The sequence below is a fragment of the Onychomys torridus genome, chromosome 3, assembly GCF_903995425.1.
Source record: "Onychomys torridus chromosome 3, mOncTor1.1, whole genome shotgun sequence".
Classification (NCBI taxonomy): Eukaryota; Metazoa; Chordata; class Mammalia; order Rodentia; family Cricetidae; genus Onychomys; species Onychomys torridus.
The window spans coordinates 3,416,311-3,440,715 of NC_050445.1; the positions used below are offsets into that span (position 1 = coordinate 3,416,311).

Sequence of the window (24,405 nt, forward strand, 5' to 3'; positions counted from 1 at the left end):
AGATGCTCATCTTTCTGGGCTTGGATTACCTCACTAGAGGTAAAAACTATGATCTTTTCAAGATCCATCTGTTTACCTGAAAAGTTTGTGATTTAATTTTTTTTTTTTTACTGTGGAATAGTATTCCATAGTGTATATATGTACCACATTGCCATTATCTATTCTGATAGATTCTATATCTATGTTGAAGGACATTTAGGTAGACATTTTAATTAAAAGGAAGATACATAACACACTCAGGTAGCCACATTTTTTTTATATTTAACTTTTAAGTAATATGTAAAAGAAGGGATTTCAGATAAAACAACAGGAATTTGTTCATGTGCTGTATTACCAAACTGCAAGTGTGAAAGTGAATATTGAGCCAAAATTATCAACTTAAACCAGAGTTGCTTTAATTAGACACTAAAGTCAGCAGGTCAGAGGTTGAGGATGGAGTAAAGTCTAGACACAGCCAATGGCTGCTGGATTATAGATCTGGAGTCAGCCTTCCAGGGCTCAAGGGATGTCACATGTCAGCAATGAGCAAAGGTAAGTGCCCTGCAGCCTAGGGTATGTGGTGTATCTCAGAAACCCAACTGGAAATCTTATGTCTCACTGCTCCTCCCATAGATATGAAAGGAAACAGGATATGCCATTGTGGGAACTAGAGAGGATAGTTGATACTTGGGAGTGAACCCGGGGACTATGTCTGTGTTTGCCAATCTTTGAATGCCCTGGCCAAAACACATTGTAAGAACTTAGAAAATAGAGCAGTCAGAGTGAGATACAGTCCTGAGATTGCTCTGCCATGATGTCATTTGTTGCTTTATAAGAAGAGAGAAGGGACCCAAGTCAGCATGCTTGCCCTGTTTCACTGTGTGATGCTTGGCACGGTCCTTGTCAGATGTAAAATCTCCATCTTCAACTCGCCAGCTTTCAGAACCATGAACCTTATCATTTACAAATGACTCTGTAATATTTTTATAGTGACAGAAAAGACTCAGCTAGCATCTCTGCTCACAAATAAAACAGTGTAGAAAAAGCTACTGTGCTGGGACAGGAAGAGTTTAGAGAGCCATGATTTCCTGAGGGATTTTCTTACAAAATGTATCATCAATAATTAATATGAAAGTTAGTAGTATTCCCATTTTAAGCAATTGTTTTCTTATTCTCCTGCCTTCTTTCTTTCTGACCATTCCCATTCCTTTCTCCCCAACATCCCACAAGGCACTGGCTGAAGCAGAGGACTTACTGGGAAGGAGTAAGCGCAGCCACGTGCTCAGAACCTCCAGGCTGCCTTATTCCCTTCCATTCTGACTCTTTAGGTCTACATCTCCCATAGCCTCACTTCCCTGTAGGCTTTGGACAATGGACAGAAAGAACAGAGCTCAAAGAGCCCAGAACAGTAGGGCTTGTGACTGTTGGGTGAGCTTTAGGGACAAACACTCAGCTTCTCAATGGTTACTAGTTTCTTAGACATGAGGATTTTGTTCATCCATTCCATTTAAAGGGTGATTTAAAGGATGCAATGAATATGGCAAGGTGAAAAACATTTTTTGTTTTGTTTTCTCCACCTTGTGAGGGAGACCAGGGTGGACAGCTGTTGAGTTACTCTTTTGTTGCCATGATGAAAACATCACACCCAGAGTGACTTAAAAGGAGTTTATTTTGGCTTATGGTCCCAGAGGAATGTGTCTGTCATGGAGGGAAAGCATGGCTTCTAACGGCAGCCATGATGGCAGGAACAGGAAATTGAGAGCTCACATTTTCAGATGCAGGCAGGAATGTTAAGGGCCCTCCCTGCAGCAACACATTGCCTTCAGCAAGGCTCTGCCACCTGAACCTCCCCCAGCAGCAGCAGCACACGCGTTCAATTGCCCCCGACCACAGGACAGTTCTCATTCAGACCATCTAGTGGCAACCTGAGTCTTCTATGGTCAGAAGTTGATGCCTACCCCAGATTCAGATGCCGTGCCATAACCCTGGAGGACATGAGTGAAAGCAGTGTTAGGAGCTAGTAGAGGAAAGAGAGAGGAACCCCAAAGACTGGCATTACTGTCTTTACAGAGACCCCAGAAAGCCATCTTCCTCCTCCAGCCACTCAGGACACCCATAGGCTTTCTGTGGGACCAGAAGAAGCCCACCCACTGTAGGGGGACACCTAGTATTGGAGGAGGGATATATACTGGGCCTCTGTCTCTGGGAGAATACATTTCTGCTCATAGTATCTTGTGGTCGTGGCCAGGAGAGACATAACCCTAACAGAAGAAATTATCTCCGGAAAAGACCATACATGCACTGTAGATGGGCATACTTTACAAACTGCTTTCCAAGTGTTTGTTCTCGGTTTATTTCCTCCATTCATCTCTGTAGCCCAGATCTGCAGTTTACACCCGTATACCAACTACCAAAGGCTTTGAGTGTATGTGATTGTGCTCTACACACACACACACACACACGCGCACACACACACACACACTGTATTGTGTACATCTATTGTATAGGAATCAGCTTAAGCCACTTCTAAGTCCCAGCCTCCTGTTCCTTTTCTTACAGAAGATTTTTTTGGTGGATATTGAAAAGGCGGAGGAAAGTTTTCAAAATCCTTACCAGACTGGCTTCCGCCATTGCCCTTCCCTGGCAGGCGAGGGCGCACTTCACACACCTCCGCAAGCCTGCCTTCATCTAGGTTTTGGAGCGCCTGTAGGTCCATCTGTAAAAGAATGTACCAGCCCTTCTGTGCACACACTCTGTAGCTCTCTGCTGTGTGGGATAATGCTGAACATACCTCAGTGGTTGTGAATGATCCTGGGAGCGTTCTGGGTTGGCGATCCTAGACTCCAGACTTGGCCACCCTGAGAGAAAGCTGGGGAAATAGAAGTGGGCTTGGAGTTCCCCTGGGCTGTACCTTGGGGAGGAGGGTGCTGGCCCGAGAGATGAGCTGAAGAAACAAAGGCACTATCAGGACTGTTGCCGGGCTGAGGTCTAGAGGGCAGTGATTAGGCTGTGGTAGCAGGCTCTAAGGTGAGGCTCTAAGGACCCAGCATGTGGCTCTGTAGGGTGCAGTCATCACTGCCAAGGCCACTGACTATAAGGCGCCCTGGTGCAACCATGGAGACATCACGTGTGTCCCATAGTAACCTGAAACCACATTATTTATCAGCTGCCACGCAGGCTCCTCCCGCTTGCCGCTTGCCCCTAGCTTCTCTGCCAGACTCTTAGGACGGACGTGTGGAGTCTGGCTCCCTGCGCCACTGCTCCCTGCTCTGCGGGGTGCAGACTGGGGCTGGTGGCTGGCCATCCCTCCTAATAGCGGCTGGCTCCACCCACCAAGATCATCCTGGAACCTGTTTGTAGTCACCCTCTTGAAGGCTGATCCCCCGGCCGCTACACTAGCTGAAGCGTGCTGCAGCCCGTGGCTTCCAGGTCCTGCTCAGCAGAGGCTGAAGCCAGCACGCGCACGCGTGTACACACACACACACACACACACACACACACACACACACACACTTCTGGGTGTCACCGCCCTTGGGGACCGGCGCTGCTAGCCAAGTATCCCCGCCCAGAGTCCTGGAGTGCACAAGGCACTTGCCACGCTGCTGTCACTCACAGCGTGTTGAGAGCCAGCTCTGAGGACACGCACGCCTTTGCTCACAGGCAGCCACAGCCTCGCTCCGCGGCTCCTAGCTTGCTTTTTGTTACAAGCCGCACCCCCAGCGCCTGACTCCTGATTCCGCTTTCCTGGCAGCGACTGGGAAGAGTTAATTTCAGTGGGATCTACCTGGGAACCTGGAGGGACAGGAAAACCAGGACGTGGCAGAATTGTGTTTTCTTCAAAACGCCATCTCCACCCGGTAATCACGGCTCCGGTCCTCACTTGGGTCCTCACCAGAACAATGGATTAAGTTACTCTTCTCTGGGCCAGAAGTCAGGTTCAAGACTTGGGACAAAATGAAGGAAAAGGCAATGATCAAGACTGCTAAGATGCAGGGCAACGTGATGGTGAGTGCTGCTGTTGGCAGGGTGGGAATCCACCTTGAGAATCAGTGTGTTGTGGGGCAGACCTTGGTAGTACTGAATTTCCCGGGATTTCCCACTTGAACCTGAGGGTGTGAATGATCCAGCATCTGTGTGCAAATGGGATGTTGGTGGCTTGGCGGTTGCTGTCTTCTGGACATGTGGCTTTGTTGCTTTGGGCACAGTCTGCTCTTTGGCTTGTGTCTGCTGAGTTTCAAATACATCCCCAGGGCTGTTCTGAGGCAAGCACAGAGAAGGGAGGTCGCTTAAGACAGGAAGTGCCCCTGGGCCCTAATGCCCTCCCTGGTCTCCCAGGTGCAAGTCAGGGCTGAGACCTGTGGGGTTTCAGCCTCCCATACACTCATTGTGCCAATATGTGTGTACCTCTGCCTTGGAGGCACACAATACATCCACAGCTGCCAGGCAGGCAGGGGCCTGTTCCCCAGGTTTGGGAAAGAGGATTGCCCCAAAGATGATTGACTCTAAGGTAGGAGGCAGTGATTGAAAGTGCCTCTGAAGTATGGAAGACCTCTGGGGATGCCCAGAACCTCAGGGCTGCAGGTCAAGGGGCAGTTTGGCAGTGACAACATTGTCAACTTGAGGACCACTGCCCTGCCTTCCAGCAAGATGACCTCAGCCTTGTGGCTGGCTTATCTGGCATCAGTATCCCTACTGTTAGTGCCAGTGGCCTGAGGCATGGACCTAGAAGTCAGAGTGCAGGATTCTCCTGGTAAGGACAGAGAGATTACCATCTAGTTGAGTAGAGATCCTGTGTGTATGTTTGCTTGGGTGATATTTTAGACTTTAAGGTGCTGATATTGGATAAGGGCACCTTGTGTTACCCGGTTACCTTTTGTATAAGGCAGGGGCAAGGAGAGATTGCCATGCTACTTCAGAATAATCAGCAAGCGATGGAAGAATGCTTATCTAGCTAAGTCTGGAGTTGTTTACAAAGTGGGTCGAGTCTGGGGTATGCTGGTGGAGAGGTGTGCTTGGGAGAACCAGTCTGCCCAACTTGAAGTCTCTCTTTAAATGAAGAGAGACCAGAAGCGAGAATGTACTCTAATTGTAAAAAGTACCCTACCCTCAGCAAGGCACCTGTTGCCTGGGACAAAGAAAGCAGCAGGTTGAGCTCAGAACCTGACTTTAGGACAGCAAGAGTGGCATACATGGATTGTGATGATGCCACACAAGCCCTCCTTCAGTGCCTCTTCCTGGTCTCCCTGACTTAGTTGCCTGTTTGTGAAAAATATATCTGATTTCCTAATTTCTTCAGCCTGCTTTTGGTCTGAACAAAATCAGCATAATTTTGTATAAACAAGTCATAAGTGTGTATTAAGTAGACTCACTGTATAATGTCCATCCACACCATGGTCCCTTTTCATACCCCGCCACAGCATACTAATAGAACTGGAACATTTAGGTATGAGGCTAGAGATACGGATTAAAACTAGTTATGTAAATAACATGTTATCAATGCTCATAGAAATCTAATATCAAATGAGTATTTTTAGTTGGCATGGTATGCTGTAGTATAGCGATATCTTTATACTATATCTCTTAAAAATGTCTAAAGTCCTCTCTTCATTTTCTCCCTCTCAAAGGCTAAAAAGCTTGCTCATTGTGTGTCTTCTTGCTCTTTGAATATGGTCCCCCACGTGACACCCGTACTCATCCTCTTCCCTGTCCCCCTCCCTGCCTTGGATATTACTGTCATTAGAGCCAGGGGATTCTGCAGCAACCAGCATTTTATCCATCATCTACTGGATCGAGAGTAAGATGAGATGTGAGCTCACTGTACTTTTAAATGCTCTGTCAACTCTTAACTCACTAAGTAAGAGTCTGCTTTGTAACTCATTTGAATCTCATGCTCCGGCTATGTCTATGCAGCTCCCGTCAAATGATACTTCCTCACTTGCTCATTTGGGGCTTGCACAATTTGGGGTTTGTGGATTCCTAATTTTTCCTCAGTTGCCTTGGAAGATTTGTTAATCACAGTCTCGCCTGGGTTGGATGACTGGCAGTTCTTGGCACTCCAGGCTTGATTGGAATTTAGGTGATATTTAGCATTCACTGCAGGGACTGTGTGATTTACGCCTGGTTCTGACAGGTGAGTAGTCGGACATCTCACCATCTCAGAAAGCAGCAGAGTGCCTCCCAGTGAGTGGCTTCAGGGCATCCACATGTGCACAGAGACAGACCAGACAAGCCTGAGCACTTACCTGCTTAGAGCTGATTTTATGAGGAGAGAGTGAAAGGCAGAGCACACTCAACCCTGCCCAGTGGTTGTAGGGATGCCAAACCCAGTTACAGCCATTCAGCCAGTTCTTTCCACATGCAGCTCTACGTGTAGCCCTTCCAGGCTTGCAAACCCATGCATCACCAGGAGCCCCACAAAGACTAGACAGCAATCCCTGGCTGGCCCTGTCCACACCACATTGCCTAGCTGAAGACTCATGTTTACTGCAGACTATATTCCCTACAAATTACTTTCAAAGTTCATCTCCAGTTACAGTTGGGTGGCTTAGAAAAGGCAAATGTGTTGTTAAGCTCCCTGAGACAGAGGAGACCTTTATCTAATAGAGGCTGCACCCCTATAATTCATCTCCCAAGCAGAGCTATTTTATTTTGTGCTAGTCAATGAGAAATAAGAAATGACACTGGTGAAATCAATCCACAGCTTCCCTTTCATTCTTGACAGACATCTATTTCACAAACTTTGAATGTTCTGAATGTTAACAGACTAACCCTTCAACTTACCATACTGTACACTGTGAGAAAAATCAGATGTTTCATTTTCACAGGACAAAACATTATTTTTAAAGTAATGCTATTTTTACAAAGTTTTTCCTTGAAACATCTTAGGTCTTTAACATGCACATTTTCAATCCAGTGTCAATTTATTGCTGGTGTGTTGCTAGTCCACTAATGTTCAGAGGTATCTCCTCTTGGAGTAGGTCCAGTGGGAAGTTTTACTATATGAAGGCCATTGCTTCCTGTTAAATCTCCCTGCTCTGTTCCTATGAGCTTTTTCCTGACATTGAGTTTCTTGCTCTGGTTCTCAATGCCTGCCTTGATGGATCCTCAAACATGTAATAGGAGAGCAGGGTTTATGTATTTCTTTGGTGCCCAGAGGTCTGCAAGACACCTGGATCCTTGAGAATCTCATGGCCAATCAACAATGACTTTAAAGGAAGCTGTGGCCTGGAAATTCTTGGCATAGAGAAAAACCAAAGTTTCCCTTGTGGCGTTTGGAACCCAGTTGGAGTCTTTTGTCACTGGCTGGATGTTCCTGTGACACTGTGAGTCCAGCAACTCCTCACAGGCATTGTTTTCTGCTTCCTGTTTTGGGAAATGCTCCTGGATCAGAACTATCCAAAGTCAGGGTTTTATTTCTTTCAGGCTCATGAACTCCAGTGATCAAAACAGTCCACAGATAGTGGATAGTGAGCAGAGAGTCTTGGAGGTTTTTAGGCCACACCCTTCTGTGGACCCCTCCCTAGAAACACTAGCTCTGCTTGGGAGATGAGTTATAGAGGTGTAGCTTCTATAGATAAAGGGCTCCTCTGTCTCAGGGAACTTAGTGGCACTCCCACCATTGCCTCCCATTCCTCAGTGACAAGAGGCTCCTCACATCAGCTATCAGCAACAGGCATTGATGTTTAATGTTTGAAGATGATGTCCCTTCTGAAAATGGGTCCAGGCATGACTCAGAAGGTCCAGGTTTCTGAGCATCCCCCAATGTTCCCATCATGGAGACTCAGGTTGATTTCCCCTGCTTCCTGACTCTACAGCATCTCTTCCTAACATCTTCCTTCTCAGAACTCTTCCTAAAATACAGCTTACTATCTATGCAGGAAAGGTGGCTGGACATGTGTCCATGCCACAATAGCTTACTGGGAGCAAGAACAATCTTAAATACGTTAACCACAAGTAAAAGTGTGCAAAGTTGGGGCTGGGGCCATGTCTCAGTTGTGAATTGATTACTCTGTAAGCATGTGAGCATATAAGCATGTAAGCATACTCTGAGTCCAGCACTCATGTCAAAAGTGGGGCATGGGTATACCTTTGGATTACCAGCCCTAGAGAAGCAGAGACAGAGGGATCCCCAGAGCTTCCTAGCCATGCAATCCAGCCTAATTGGTAAGCTCCAGGTTCTAGTGAGAGACCCTGTCTCAGCAAAGTAGAAGGGCCTGAGAGGGACATAGGAGGTTAGCCTTCATAAGCGCACACGCGCGCGCGCTAACACACACACACACACACACACACACACACACACACACAAATATGAAAGTTGGTAAAATTAACACAAAGAAATTCTCAAAGCCAGAAACAGGTAGTCAGCTCAGGATTCTTTATAAGTTATCTTAGGTAGAACTTCAGTGGAGAGGGCTGTCCTGTCTTCTCCAGAGCCTGAGCAGGACTTTAGCTCATGTGGCCTCTGGGTCTCTGTGTTTGGAGCCATCAGTATGCTAAATTAATGATTTGCTGCCCAAAGCCACTCCCCTTTCTAGAAGCCGTTCTGCACACCCGCCACTCTGCTCAATACCTGTTCACTGTTAGTGTTAGAGCCCTGTTATTACCAGGAGGAGTGGTGTACTGTGGGATATTACAGCCAACTACAAACTCCATTGGTGGTGGTTCTCCAGGGCTGCTCATCTCAGGACATCTGCTAACCAAAAGGTTAAGAGAACTTTCTGGAAGACCATTCAGCAAAGACTGGGGTGACTATAGGTGACAGCAAAGCTCAGTGTCCTAGTACATGAAAACACTCCTCCAGGTTCTAATGGGTCAGGCAGCCTGAAAGCAGGATCCATACACATTCTCCTAAAATTAAAGGGTTTTCCTAGTTCATGGAAGGAAATAGCTCTGGCCTTCATGCCCTTTGGATTTGGAGAGGAATATTAATTCACCTCAGAACATTTGTTTCATTTCAATTTAATAGTTTAAATTTACAGTGTGAGAGAATTTAGTGAAGTCTTTTGGTTGCAGGAACCAGTGCTATCTGGTTAGCAAGAGTGCACCTAGGAACTGAAGCATATGCCAGACCCCTTAGGTCCTGTGCATATGCTGTGCTAAGCCAGCAGGGGCACTCAGGACCAGTCAGCACCCCTTTACCATCCAACTTCTCTTCCCCCAAGGATGGGAGATGCTCTCCTCAAGAGCAGAGTGGGTTTTAGAATGAACCATCTGGAAGAAACCCAGGGGCATCTATGAGCTGGAAAGTCAAGACTCACCGACTGAGAACGGAAGCTTTCAAACCCCCAATAGCACCACCATTTTGTCCAGCACCTCATGCTCAGGGGATTTGGAGTCAGTTATCCGGGCTGTGGCCAGCAGGGAAGGATTAATGGTGCTTCTCATCTGCCGCTGGGGCAGAGGCCAGTGCACATTGTCATCAGGCCCAAGGAAATAACCAGAACATTGACTAAGAAGCCTCCTGAAAAATGCACAATAAAGTCTGGTTTCAGGATTGTGGGGGAGGTAGAACCGTAGAAGAGACATGTAACAAAGCAGAAGAGAGAGAGAATGTAGAGACACCCAGCTGCAGCGGAGAGCTGGAGACAGAGTGGGAGGGAATGCTGAGGAAGCAGACAGAGGTGTTCTTGTTTCTTTTTCAACCAGTTCAAACTGAAAGATTGCACATATTCACAGGGTTGCGATATGTGTGTAATACTCAAATCAAGTCAAACATTAACATTCCTTTAGTTTATTTTTGTCTTTATTTTATGTGTATGGGCATTTTGCCTCCATGTATGTCCATGCACCATATGTGTGCAATGTCTACAGAGGCCAGAAGAGGGCAATGGACCTGCCAGAACTGGAGTTACAGACAGAAACTGCTCTGTGGGTGCTGGGAACTGAACAATGGTCCTCTGAAAGAACAGCCAGTGCTCTAACCACTGAGCAGCCCCTTTCTTTGCTTTAAATTAACTTCTCCCTCTCCCTCCCCCTCTCACAAGTGCCATAGCTCACCTGTGGAGGTCAGAGGACAATTTGCAGCTGTTGGTTCTCTCCTTCCAGCCTGCAGTTCCTGGGATTGAACTCAGATCCTCAGGCTTGGCAGCAAGTGCCTTTACCCTCTGAACTCTCTGGGGCCCTTCACCTTGTCTGAGGTCCACCTGAAAATTTATTTCCAACCAAATGGAAATGATGTAACAGTAGCAGAGAAGCTGTCGGTCAAGGTAGTAGAACTAGCAGGGAAGGTTCTAGAATTTTCCATGGATTATGAAATCCCATTGAGCTCCCCTCCTTAGTCAAGAGTGGTTGTGTTTCTGTCTGTTTAGTGTTGTCTTAGGACACACTGCAGAAGTGACCCTCCAAGCCAGAACACAGACACTGCTGGCCTTGGATTTCTCACCATTGAACTTACCTCATCTTTCCATCTTCCCCAGATGCCACTGTGTACAGGTAAAGAGAGAAAGTGGGTAAAGGGGAGAGAGTAAACCTTGACCGGTGAAGGGCTTGCTTCACAAGCTTGGAAACTGAGTATCCAGAACCCATGTAAGAAAGCCAGGCATGGCGCTGTGGGTATGGGGGAGATAGAGACAAGCAGATTCCTGGAGCTCACTGGCCAGTCTAAACTGTCCTGCTAATTCTGGGCCAATGAGAGATGATTTCACAAAACTTGGTGGAATGCACCTGAGGAATGACAGTGGAGGTTGACCCCCGGCGTGCATACACACACACACACACACACACACACACACACACACACAAACCCAGAGTAGATGACACAAATATGTGTTATGACCCAGGTAGGTTTGTCAATGGTGTGTGCACATTTTAGCTTTGTTGTGCACCTAACACATACCCGATGCCTGGTGCTCACACATCCCTGGAATAGACTGTGCTCACTCTGTTGGGCACAGCTGCAGATGTGTTGGGTAAAAGATGCCATGGACACCATCGCTTTGATTGCGCTTGACTTTCCGGCTATTAAGTAAAAATAACAGCACTGTGATAAGACAGGGGTGCCAAGGATGCTCCTGTTTCCAGTGGAGTGTTACTCATCTGTGAAAAGGGCACTGCTGACACGCTGGGCTGGAGTCAGGTTGCCACTGTACAGGCTGCACTGACTGCAGTTGCCGTGGGCATAACCTGGGGGAGAAGCTGGGGCTGGCAGCATCTTCAGTGGAATGGCAGCTAAGAATTAGAGACTTTCCCTCTCTCCTCACCTCTACCCTGACTACATGAGGCTCACTTCAAATACTTGTTATTGTCTGCTGTTGTTGACATATGAAGAGCATATAGTGAAACATCCTGGCCATGAACCCACATAAACCAAACCAACAATTGCATGTACCTTTATTCCTGCAAAGTGCCTTGATTAGATACCACATATCAGTGCTGAAGCAAAAGGAAATTAAACACATGTAAGAATAATTCTTTGCAGTTCATGATCTATTCTGAAATTCTCCCTTTTCTAATCATGTAGAGAAACACACACACAGCCCAGAAGATGGGCAAGGCTCTGGGGAGCTTATGAATGGGGAGCTTATGACCCACCTCTCCCTCGCTCTGCCTCTGCAGCATCTCAGCCTCTTTGGCAGCAGCTGCAGGCATGGACATTCCTGCGGTTTCTGACACCATCTGCTTGTTAGAGTCTTCTAGCAGGGAAGAAAGAAGACCTCCCTCAGTTCACAGCAATGGGAGGAAAGGAAAACCCACGGTATTAGTTACCTTCTCTTGCTGTGACAAAAATAACAAAGGCAACATAAGCAAGCAAGAGTTGGTTTTGGCTCACAGTTCTGGGAAATAAGGCCCACCATTGTGGGGAGGCAGCACTGGTTGTGAGAGTGGGAAGTAGTTGGTCACATAGTGTTTCCTGTTAGGAATCCAGGAGGTGAATGCTGGTGCTCAGCTGGCATTCTCCTTCTCTTATTCAATCCACCCAGCCAACCTTTGGGTAGGTCTTCCCTCCTTAGTTAGACCTCTTTGGAAACATGCAGAGGTGTGTTTCCTGTGTGATTCCAAATACAGTCAGATTGACAGTGAAGACCAGCCATGACCTGTCTGCCCTGCTGGAACCACCTCAGCCATGGAGAAAGGTTTCCTAGGAGTGCCTATCCAGACACCTGTAGAAAATTCGAGAATGCTGTAAGGCTTCTGTCCTCATTGCAAGGCCAGCCCAGACTGCACTCTGGAGCTGTAGAGAATATTTCTCTGGACAGATGGAATTTTACAAAAATGCATTGAACAATTAATTCAACTTCATTAACATAACTAGAGAAACGCAAATTGAAATCACAATGAGAAAACATCCAGTGAAGTCTGAGGGTGTTTTGGGTGTTGGTTTTTTGTTTGTTTGTTTGTTTGTTTTGTTTTGTTTTGTTTTGTTGTTTTGAGACAGGGTTTTCCTGTGTAGCCTTAGAACCTGCCCTAGAAATTGCTCTGTAAACCAGGCTGGCCTTGAACTCACAGAGATCCATCTGCCCCTGCCATTTGAGTGCTGGGATTAAAGGCGTGTGCCACCACCCCGATGGGCTTGAAGTCTGAGGTTTTAAAAAGATTTCTAGGACTGATTTTTGGTATAGGTGTTTAGCAAGGAGAATCCTGTTTGCAGCTGGAGAGGAGGAATGTTAAAACTTGAAAAGTTAATAGTAGAGCAAAGGTGGAGAATATACTTACTAAGCTAACCATCTAACTTCTGAGCACTTCTCAAGAGAATCCCTGGCAGATGTTCCCTATGAGACAATTGTAAGGATGTGTGTGATGGGAATGTCTTTAGTGACCTTGAGCCTGAGCTCTATCAAAAGGGAGTATATATAAATACACTAGTCTTTCTGTAGTGGAATATTACACAGCAAAAATTTAATGACTTGACATTCAAAACACATGGAGTCATTATCAAACAAGCTTGTACAAAAGAAGGCACGCTTAAAGGAGTATAATGTTTGAACAGCATGGAAGAAGGGGTAGAAAGAAAAGGAGGAAGGAAGAGGGCCAGAAAACAATGACTTCTGGGCAGGACGGTCCTTGCATCCTTGAACTCACGGCAGCTATGCTTACTGCATGTGAGCTGCACAAGACTGGGGCCTGAGACACCCTCTCAGGGAGGGTGGAGGGCCTCATTGGGCCCATGCGTCTCTAAGGATTTACTAGCGTTAATTCGCTAGGGTGATGGGGGAGACATTTTCTTAAGTATTGTAGCCACTAGTGAGGTAACCATCATCCTGTAAACCACCCTTAACCTTTACTCCTATAAGTAACCCCAGTGAAACTTAGTGTCCCAAACAAACCACAAAACAAACAAACAAATAAAAAACAGAAAGACAGAAAAACAGATATGAAGGTGGAAGGCATAAGAAAGATGGGTACTGCCAGGTAGTGGTGGTTCACGCCTTTAATCCCAGCACTCGGGAGACAGAGCCAGGCCAATCTCTGATCTCTGTGAGTTCAAGTCCAGCCTGATCTACAGAGCGAGATCCAGGACAGGCACCAAAACTACACAGAGAAACCCTGTCTCGAAAATCAAGAAACAAAAAAGGAAAGGGAAATGGGAGCTGTTGGGAAGAGGAAAAGAGTGGGGCAGGGACAAGAGAGGGTGGTGGTGTGACTAAAAATTCAGTGTGTATATGTGTCTTAGTCAGTGTCCTATTGCTATGAGGAGACATCATGACAAAGGCAACTCTTAAAAACGGAAGCATTTAATTGGGGTCTTGTTTACAGTGTTAGAGGGTTAGTCCCTGATCATCATGGCAGGAAACAGATAGACATGGTATTGAAGAGGTGGTTGCAAGCTTTAAATCCCGATCTACACGCAGGAGGCACACAGACACACACACAGACACACAGACACACAGACATACACACACACACACACACACACACACACACACACACACACACACACACAGAGAGAGAGAGAGAGAGAGAGAGAGAGAGAGAGAGAGAGAGAGAGAGAGAGGAGAAACTAGAAACCCCAAAGCCTACCCCCCAGTGACACACTTCCTTCAACAATAAGGCTGTGATGATATTTTATTTGTGCTCTGACAAATAAAACTTATCTGGGGATCAGAGGACAGAGCCAGCCACTGGATTAGACATAGAGGCCAGACAGTAGTGGCACACACCCTGAATCCTATCACTTAGGAGGCAGAGATCTGTCTGGATCTCTGTGAGTTCAAGGCCACACTGGGAAAAGAGCCAGATTGGGTGGCACACACCTTTGATCCCAGCACTTGAGATCTCTTGTCTTTGCTTGGAAAGGACACATGCCTTTAATCCTAGGAAGTGATGGCAGGAAGCAGAAAGGTATATAAAGCATGAGGACCAGGAACTAGAGGCTTTTTAGCAGCAGTTCAGCTAAGACCCTTTCAGGTGAGGACTCAGAGGCTTTCAGTCTGAGGAAACAGGATCAGCTGAGGAGCTGGTGAGGTGAGGTTAGCTGTGGCTTGTTCTGTCTCTCTGATCTTTCAGAATTTACCCTAATATCTGGCTCCAGGTCAGATAATATCTTATTTATTAATAAGATCATTTAGCATTTGTGTTATACAAGGCTATATCTCCTAATCCTTCCCAAACAGTTCCACTAACTGGGAACCAAGCATTCAAATATATGAGTCTATGTAGCCATTCTCATTCAAATCACCACAGCATGAATGAAAATGTCCTGTAGGAACCCATTACAGTAATTAAATTGCTAATATAAAGAACAACAGCTGTGTATGAGTATGCATTTATAAAAATAAACTTTTAAATGCTATAGAAACAGGTATTGGTATCTGTGATGGAAGGTGAAATTTTCAAAAAGAAGAAAAGTAAGGAATGATATATGATCAAGTAAATTATAGTTGTGGCCATAGGAGCTGAGACTGTTAGGGTACAGGGGTCACACATCAGTAGAAAACAGAAAATGTTGTCTGACTGTGGGTATCTGTTTCTTTATCATCTACTAGGAGAAATTCACATCTTATTTTCAATCTTGAGGGTACGGTGGAATCTATCTCATCTAAGGTACACTTTTCAGTAGCTTAATGGTGCATGGACTATGAGGCCCTGTGGTGATATTGTGTTCCCCAATATATTGTGCACCCTAATAAACTTATCTGGGTTCAGAGAACAGAACAGACACTAGATAGACATACAGGCCAGAAAATGGTGGCACTCAAACCTTTAATCCTAGCACTCTGGAGGCAGAGATCCATCCAGATCTCTGTGAGTTCAAAGCCACACTAAAAACAGCCAGGCATGGTGACACACACCTTTAATCCCAGAAAGTGATGGCAGGAAGCAAAAAGGAATAGAAGGCATGAGAACCAGGAACTAGAGTCTGTTAAGCTTTTAGGCTTTTAGCAGCAGTTCAGCTGAGATTCATTTGGATGAGGACACAGAGGCTTCCAGCTAAGGAATTGGTGAGGTGAGGTTAACTGTGGCTGGTTGTTTCTCTGATTTTTCAGCATTCACCCCAATACCTGAGTCCAGGTTTGTTTTATTAACAAGACTTTTTAAGATTCGTGTTACATATGGTGGTTAGCTGTGGCTGGTTCTGTCACTCTGATCTTGCAGCGTTCACCCCAATACCTGGCTCTGGGTTTGTTTTTATTAATAAGAGTTTTTAAGATTCATGCTACAAGGCCCTCAGATGCTTTACGTTTCCTAGTGTGGCCATTCCATTTTAAATTTGGTTGACAGAATAGTGCTTACCTGGGTAGAATTAGGGTGGGAGATATCTTTCATTCTGGTGTTTTCTTATAAAGGAAAATTTTCTTAGGGGGTTTATCTTTAGCTGTGGTTATTTAGTGTTTCTGTCTGTTTGTTTGTTTTAAAGGCATTTTCTAGGAAATGTTAATTATCACAGATTAGACAATCATTCTAGACTCAGTCACAAAGGTTTTTCATGGAGTCCTTTTCAATACATATGTAGGAGGTATGTTGACATACTTTTATGCAAATTCTAACATTCCCTGTTACAACAACAATGCTAAAGAGAGTTAATGCATTCCTAAAGTTTTATGGGACCTAAAACATTCAAAATGCTGAGAAATGTTGCAGAACCACTGTGCAGATAATGGTGGAATGGAATTTTCCAGAGTAGTTATGCCTGGAGATGGATTCTGTGCTGGATGTGGAAGTGCTGAAGTACTGGGAGGTCTCCACAGCTTGGGTCCCATCTTCCATCCACTCCAGTGATGAGTGCAGCATCTGAAATGATGGCCACTGTGGGTTAAAAGAGGAAAGCAGAGCAGAATATGGGGAGGAGATGCTGTGACCAGTCAAATGATGGCAGCAGAAAAGCTTCCTCTTCTTTTGGAAATATCAACTTCTACAAGGACAAAGTGAGGTAAATTCAGCAATGCATCATCATTCAGGAGATAGATGTGCCAGTCCACTTTCCATAACTACAACAAAATATCTGAGATATATGTGCAGCTGTTAGGAAAGAAAGGCTTGTTTAGGTCATAATTTCAGAAGTTTTGAGCCATTGTTATTCAGTCCAACTGATGTGAATGCACAGAGTATCATGGGAATGCATCAGGTAGGTCAGAACTGTTCATCTCATGGTAGCAGGGAGCAAAGAGCAGGAAGAGAAGGACCAAGAGTCTCAGGATCACTTTCAAAAACACATCCACAATAACTTCACCTTCTTCTCCCAGGCTTATTGGAGTCTAGTTTCTGTTGCTGTGATAAAACAGTCTGACAAAAAGCAACTTAGGAGAAAAATGAATTGTGCTGCTTACAAGTGTACCTTAGATGAGACAGATGCCACAGAGAGCTCCAAAGAGCTAACACAATCAATGTGGAATGGAATTTTCCATGGTGATTCCTTCTATGGGAGTGAGTGTGTTCCATGTTGGATTTCAGCTTGTAATTCCAGTTTATCATCCATTATTTTGGGGAAGCCAAGGCAGGAACTTCAAACAGCATCTTGCATTACATCTCCACTCAGGAGCAGAAAGAGAATAAATACATACATGATCACTGGCTTGCTTGTGCTCAGCTCAGTTTTTCCACTCTTACACAGTTCAGGACCCCTGCCTAGGGAATGGTGACACTCGCAGTGGGTTGCATCTTACATCAGTTAACTTAATAATTAAGACAATCCTCCACAGACAAGCCCACAGGACAATACAATGTAGACCATCCCTCATTGAGACTCTTCCCAGGTGATTCTGAATTGTGTCAAATTGACAACTACTTCCCAACAGCATCTCAGGCTGGTGACCAAGCCCTCAGTCCATGGACCTTCAGGTGACGTTGAAGACCTAATCCATAATGGTAGAACTGTCTTTATATCCCTGGGGATTTCTTCCTGGAACCCAGTTTGAAGAATGTGTACTCAGTCCCTTCTCTGATGACAAATTTTAGATTAGTATGGATCACTGCAGGTTCATTTTGCAATGAATATTATTTACAAAGCTTTTGTGATAACATTAACTTGTATTTCTCTTCCCTTCTTTTTCTTGAGCTCCTAAATGTTGAACACAAATGGGAGAAACATGTCCAACATTATGGGTTTGACATAGTAAAAATGCTATCTGACTGTGGGAAAGTTCTGGTTTCCTTGTGTAGATCCAGTATTTGAATGTGGAGATTGTGAAACACACTGACAATAGGCAGATTCACAGGAGAAGAAGCATGCAAGTTTATTGATGCATAAGTCCACAAGAGCCATACACAATGTGAAGCTTAAAAGGGGGCCAGATGGTCAAGGCTTAATTGCTTTCAGAGGGTAGTTTATCATAGGGGTGGTAACTAGTTTTAAAGGAGGTGTAGGAGAAAAATGATTGGGCCAAGGAACGGAATGTGCAGTGCCTGGGACAGAGTTCCTTGCTGTTGTGGGTGGTGTGACCCTTGGTCTCTTCCTCTGTGGTGCTCAATAAGCCTTCCTTGGTTACTGGCATTTCAGAAAAAGCTTGAAGGCAACTGTATTCTTGGTGTGTCTCATCCTTAGGTTAAGAGAGATCATTAGGAAAGCCATTCCCTGCATCTGTGGCCCTTTGGGGGCTGCCAGTCTGAAGTCCAAAGCAACTTATTTGGGGATATTGTTTGCTGAGCCCTGACAGGTGCCTTCTGAAATTCCCCTGAGGGATATTTATGTTGAGCCCATTGAGAAGAGTGTAATTATAACCCAAACCTTCTCTCAACTCAGAAATCCTCTCTGTAAAGACATAGAGACAAATAATTCTTTCAGTGTTTGAGTAAGCATTAGGCAGACTGTGGCACCTCACAGGTGGTATGCTCTAAGATGGCACAGGGAGAAATGTTGCTCCACTCTGCAGCCAGGCAAAGGAAACCCATTACATTCGTGTTTCCAAGAATTGCAGGAACTAAAACTGGAGCAAAACGGTTTGACACTGTCCTCTTTCAGTTCAACCTAAGCTTGCCTGGTAGTTAGGACATGTATCTGTATTGGCTGTTTATGGTTTCATCCTGAGGAAAATCAAACTCTCCTACCTCTGTGGTGGGAGGTGGCTTTGCATCCTGGAGGAAGGTACCCAAGGAGGTTAGCCTGTGAACCTCAGAGAGAAGAGAGTGCTCTTCCTTCAAAGTGGGTTCCAAAAATCAGGGAAATGTATTCCTGGACCACAGGATGACAGAGGTAGCCCAATCCAACCACAGAGAGCTCCAGAGCTAACACAATGTGAACAACCACACGTTCTGTGAGAAAAGTGCTCTGAGAAACGGGAGACAAGACATGCCTTCCCCCAGCTCCTCAATGAGGACAGTTAAGCCTCTTGTTTTTAATTTGTGTCTGTCTCACAAGCAGAACATTGAGGCCAGGACACCACAGATGCCCAGCTTACAGACACTCAGTCCCTGAGGTGTCAGCATGGTTTGTCCGGAATTGATCCTGCTGGATGTATTCTTTCTGTCATGAAAACAAGCAAGAAAACACTCAAGCAGGACACTTGGGGTGAGGATTCCTGTGTCCTGTAGTCAAAGCATCAGCTGCTGCCCAAAAACGGGTGGAAGAAATCTGAGGGATAGGTCCTAGGGCACTGAGCAAAGCAGGCAAGCAACCCCCAAGTCAAGCTGTTCAGGATCCTCACTGTAAGGCTGCTATTTATTCAGTGCTAAGATGTGGCAAGCAGGATATACACATACCACTGCTTACTAACCCAACTAACCCTCTACATTATCTCTGCTTACTAGCCCAACTAACCCTCTACATATTTCTGCTTACTAACCCAACTTCTTCCCACTGCAGCTTTGGATATAAGGAATACCTCCAGTCTTCCAATGAGGCTCAAGAAAGTTCAGTCAGGAAGTCATCTAGGTAGTGGAGAGGAGGCCAGCATCCAGCTCAGATATGCAAGGGTGTGCTACTGCTGTATTCAAGACTTGACATTTTCTCTACCCTATGAGGTCAGCAATCATGTCTGTCTCCTGTAACACAGGGAGAGGACATTGTCTACCAACGCTGTTTGTGTTTTCTGAAATTGTCAACCATTATATCTGACAAGGACAGGGTCTTGGCTGTCCATGCAGAGAAGTAAAGATTTTTCCACCCAGGGAACTAAAGTGAGGCTCTTCTAGGATTCTCCTGTGTGATCTTCAGCATGTTACTCTTGAGACAATCCTGTTCTCAGCATCCTCACTGGTGCACTCCACAAGGAGAGAGATGCCTTGCAGGCTAACAATGCTTAAGTGTTCTTGGGAAGACTTGAAGGACTGGAGCGGCAATGTGGGCACTTCATTCCTCCTCACCCTGACATTTTCCAGAACAATGAGGTGACAGAAGCGACACCCGTGCACTGTGCATTGAACAGTCTGTATTCTAGAAACCTGAATGTACAGAACACAGTCCTGCCCCCATCCCAGGACCTGCTTTCTAGAAACATACAGAATGCAACCAATCACATAGCTAATTGTTTAATGACAGGCCAGATGTGTTCTTTCTAGAAAGGAGGCTAAGATTTTTATCATTTCAGCATAGACATTGCAGTCTGGGGGTGATTTTTACAACTGAGAAATGTGTTTGGAAGCTCATATGTTCGAGAAAGACATGACAGATGAGAGAACTGTTTCCCTTAAATTGTCAATCCATGGTAGAGTGAGATGTCATAATTAAGAACATATCTTACAGATGAAATAGCTGAACATTTTCCAAAGGGAATAACTTAAATGGAGTTTAAAGGGGAATCTATAATGTTTGGCTGTTGTGAGGAACATCTGAGGAAGGACATAAAGGCTCTCATGACCAGGTTTAAAGATTTGCTTATTAGGAGCTTGGAACATGGAGTGTGTGAAACAAATGAGCAAGGGGCGCCACACTTGAACTGTAGAGATGGGATAATGAAGGGATCTTGGGACCAAATAACAAAGAACTGAGCTCAAGTGAGCCTTGGCGGTGAGATGTATAGAACACAAGGTCTAGGAAGAGTTACTACGTGCAGTTTTTTCATCCATGGGTTTATGACAGCTAAAGGGCTTTCATGAATGAATATAAACAAAGATAGAAGGAAATTACCATAGCCTTTGGCTTAACTAATATTAAAATCCCATTAGCTGAGAGAGAAACTGACACTCCAGGGGTACACATCCTGATGCTGTGCATGCCAATGGATCGGCAGCTGGAGTCCCAGTTCTGGGCTCCCGAGAGAAATGGGAAGAGAGAAAGAGATCAGCACACCTCAGGACCACAAACAAGTAGAAACCATATCAAGGAAGGAAATTTGAAGTCAGTTGTGATGCTCACTTAACACAGGAGCGAGGGTTAGTTTCCCCTGTCAGCTTGGCTGCTCAGTACCCAGGTATGTGGGCCAACACCAGGCAGGAAGGACACAGTGCAGTGGTTGAAGATGAACCTGACACTTCAGCTTGTAGCTTTTGAGCAGAGCAAGTGGTCCAACCTAATGTGAGTGATTTTGTTCAGTACTTGGAAGGTCTAAAGAGAACAAAAGGTCATAGTCCTACCATGAGGGAATTCACAGCTGATGCTCTTGGCTGAGGCTCTCCTGGGCTCCTCTGCTATCCAACCTGCAGACATTGGACTTGACAACTCCCATGAGCAGATTCCTGGATGAGTCTTCTTCCTGTGGCTGTGGGTCTGTGCATGTCCCGCCCCCTCCCCCAGGTTCTGTTTCTCTGGAGAGCTCCACTAACACACTAGGAAAGCAGAGAAAGGGGTGGGAAGTGTGCTGAGTACTGACCAGAGGCTCTCAGGGAAAGGTGGTCTGGCTCTTTTTGAGCAATTATTAAAAGATTCACAACCCTTGATAAAAATGACAAGACAATATCAATGATCAAAACTGATGCAATGATATAAAAAATTTTAACTAAAGATTAACACATGAGAGAACGAAGTTCAAGCCCAAGTCTGTTTATAAAGTTCAGAGATCACAGGGAGTCATAGTCTTGATTCGATACGTCTGCTGGGAATTACATTCAAGGACTTCAAGAAGTTTCTGATCTAACTGTTTGTGTTTCTGGTAACACATATTACGAAGCAGTGTGGACCACATGGTGACCATTGCTGCTTGACAAGGTTCCAGCATTTCAACACTGCAGACTACACTTCTCCAGAACCTTTTTACTTTTATTTTTAATGATTCTCAATAAATTAATGCCTTTCCCTTTGGGAAGTTTTGTATGGGTTTTGGTGAAGGATAAAAAATGTGTACAATGGTAGCATCTCTAAACAAAATAATTCTTTGGAAAAACTCCTTGCCACCTTGGAACCAAGAATTCCATTGTGCCATCCCAATTATGCCAAGAACAGAAAGGTTATTTACTAGACACACCTGATGCCAAGGATGAAATGCTTACAGTTCAGATCCAGAACCTGAGGCCATTAAGGGCAAGAATGGTACAGTATAATGGGAAAAGAGTAAGGCATCAGGACCTTCCCTTTGGGGGTCCTTATGAGGGGAACTGGCACATATAGTAAGACTATGAAATTGTAGTATAGTGTCTGCTCCCCAGAAGAAGTCCTTTTCCCAAGGTCAAACATTTGGAAAGGGTCTCCATTCCCTTGGGGGCTTGAGGAAAAATCCTGCTTGATAAAGCAGTCATTCTTATCCCTAGCAAGAGGAACTTGTGTCCCGTCATTAACATATGACTGGTGCCTACTGTCAAGGTCAATGCTAGATTCCTCTAACCCCCCATCTCAAACCACACCCCAGCTCACAGGCCCCTTGTCTCCCCTTTAATCCTATGTGCAACTATAGAGTGTAAAAGGCAGCCATCCTGATCCTGATTCACCCTCAGATCATGTCCATCTCCTCCTTGTCCCTGACCCAACTCCACACATCCTCTTTGGGACCTGAACACCTCCCACTCCCACATCCCCCACTCCCCCATCAGCTCCACCCTTTATCACCCCTCCCTATTAACCTCCCCATTGAAACAGGTCTTCAGCAATGAAGGGCTGGGAAAAAAAAATAATCTCTTCCATTGAGGACAGAGTAATAGTCTTAATTCAGAGGACACTGCTGTGGGTTTGAAATGGAAAAATCCAGAAAGCCAGATACGAGCAAAACCATGGAAATAGAGATTTAGGGTTTGGTTGTTTTGATACCACTCATTTCAAGATATGGCTAGAAAATTGCAGATAGCAAACACATCACAAACAGCCACTGGAAGGAAAAGGGTGGTGATCAGATGATCTGTTACTACTCTGACCTGACCCTTGGAAACCAATGTTCGTATTCTGACCCACCTCTTGGCTCCTGATGTAAAAGCCTCATTTTAAGGGAAAACTCCTCTTCCTCTTTTCCTCCCCAAGGTGTGCAGCCCCCAGCCTTTCTCTCTCTCTCTTTCCCTATCTTTCTCTTCATCTATTATAATAAACTTATTTCTGCGCAGATGCAGCGTCTGGGTGGTAAATGTCCACCCACCGCCCCACCGCCATGCCTACATGGCATGGGTTGCCTGCCAGCCCACCACTACATCTGCCCAGCATGCCAGCATGGTTCCCTGAACATGTGGGACACCCTGGCCCAGCCAGCTGGGAATCCCCCACGCATGCGCATTCCTAAGAGTCTCCACAATCAGAGAGCAGAGGCCCTGTGGAATAGAGCTAGTGTCACCAGGGAAACTGGGGTTCCCTTTCAGCATTCTTAGTGTCATTAATAAACATGCTTAGAAACGCACTCAGAAGGAAGATCAATGGCAATTCTATTAGGGGTTTAAAGAGAATGTACAGAATGTAGGTAGAAATCCCACAGCCACCAAGAAGAGGGATGGAGAGATCATACAGACCTTTGTGTGCGTGCGTGCGTGCGTGCGTGCGTGCGTGTGTGTGTGTGTGTGTGTTTGTGTGTGTGTAATAGGCAGATTATGGAAGGAAAAAAACTCTCCCAAGAGTGGACATGGGATAGTGAGCTGAGGAAGGAGCCCCAAAAGGCACTTGGCAATGGTGTATGATCTTCCATAGGTCCCCTCCCATCCTGTTCATATTTTGAAGACTTTGTTCAATGCATGCTCTGTATGTTAGATGATGTCAGGGTGAGCAATCACTCCCAGTCTTCCTGTGCACACTGGCTTCTTGCACATGTTAATTTTTATTGAATGTTTTAAGTTTCTACTCCCCTGTCACACTAGTAAGAGTTTTGTGGGAAGTCTTCCTAATCAAGTCAACATGTGTCAAAGGAACTCAGCACTTCCATCTCTGGGGATTTCACTATAGGGTTTCCGATAGACACGGGCATGAAATGAGTGACTCTCTGGTCCAAGTTTTTAATGTGTGGATTCAAATATCAGAGGCCACATAGAAAGTAATTTAAAAGCCAGAGATGATGGTACATGCCCATGATCCTAGAATACGGGTAGGAGGCAGAAGCAGGAGGGAATCCTCTGAACTCAGATGCTGCTTCGAGACAGAAGAGTGAGACCTTCTAGGAAAATGAATGGATATGGAAACTAGGGAAAGAAGGCATTAGCTGTGGGGGTGCTCCAGTAGGAACGGACAACTTCAGCTGCTGGGGGTTGCAGATCAGACAGGATTGAACTAAGACAGCCTCTTCCCTGCTTTTGCTTAGGTTCATAGATATCATGTCTCTTGGAGTCTCCAGAGTGACTGTTGAAGATAGATAGCTCTCTCAGCTTCTTGCTGTTGTAAGACAAAATGTCAACTTTGTAGTGTGGCCCTGTCTTCTCACACCCAGTCCCTTAGGAGTCCCTGGACTCATCAGGTCTGTCCAGCCTCAACTAGTTTTGTACCTGCTATTCCTTCCCCAGGATGCTCTTTCTTTCTAGAATGTTCTTTGTATACTTTCAGGCTCCATGTGTTAGCTATGTGATTTTCTTGAAACTATAAGCTCTATTAGCTCAGTAGATTGGTTCACTTTTGACTAAACTCTAACAAAACATCCACAGATAGAGGTCTTATAACTTCCTATTCACATTTTATATCCCGTGTCTGACCATAGGCACTTAGCGTAATTCTAGATGAAATCAACAAATGTTGGATGGTGGGTTGCTTAAAGGTTGATTTTTTTTTTTAACCAAAAGCTTTTC

The 24,405-nt window shown here is 45.2% G+C and overlaps 1 long non-coding RNA gene across 1 annotated transcript; it reads right to left on the reverse strand.

The window, feature by feature from the left end:
- Window positions 1-1,747: 1,747 nt before the first annotated feature.
- Window positions 1,748-3,006, reverse strand: LOC118579668. The gene is made up of 3 exons (XR_004944496.1): window positions 2,771-3,006; window positions 2,593-2,695; window positions 1,748-1,964 (listed from the first exon to the last, which is right to left on the reverse strand). It is a non-coding gene; the product is annotated as an uncharacterized LOC118579668 (long non-coding RNA).
- Between the last annotated feature and the right edge of the window lie 21,399 nt (window positions 3,007-24,405).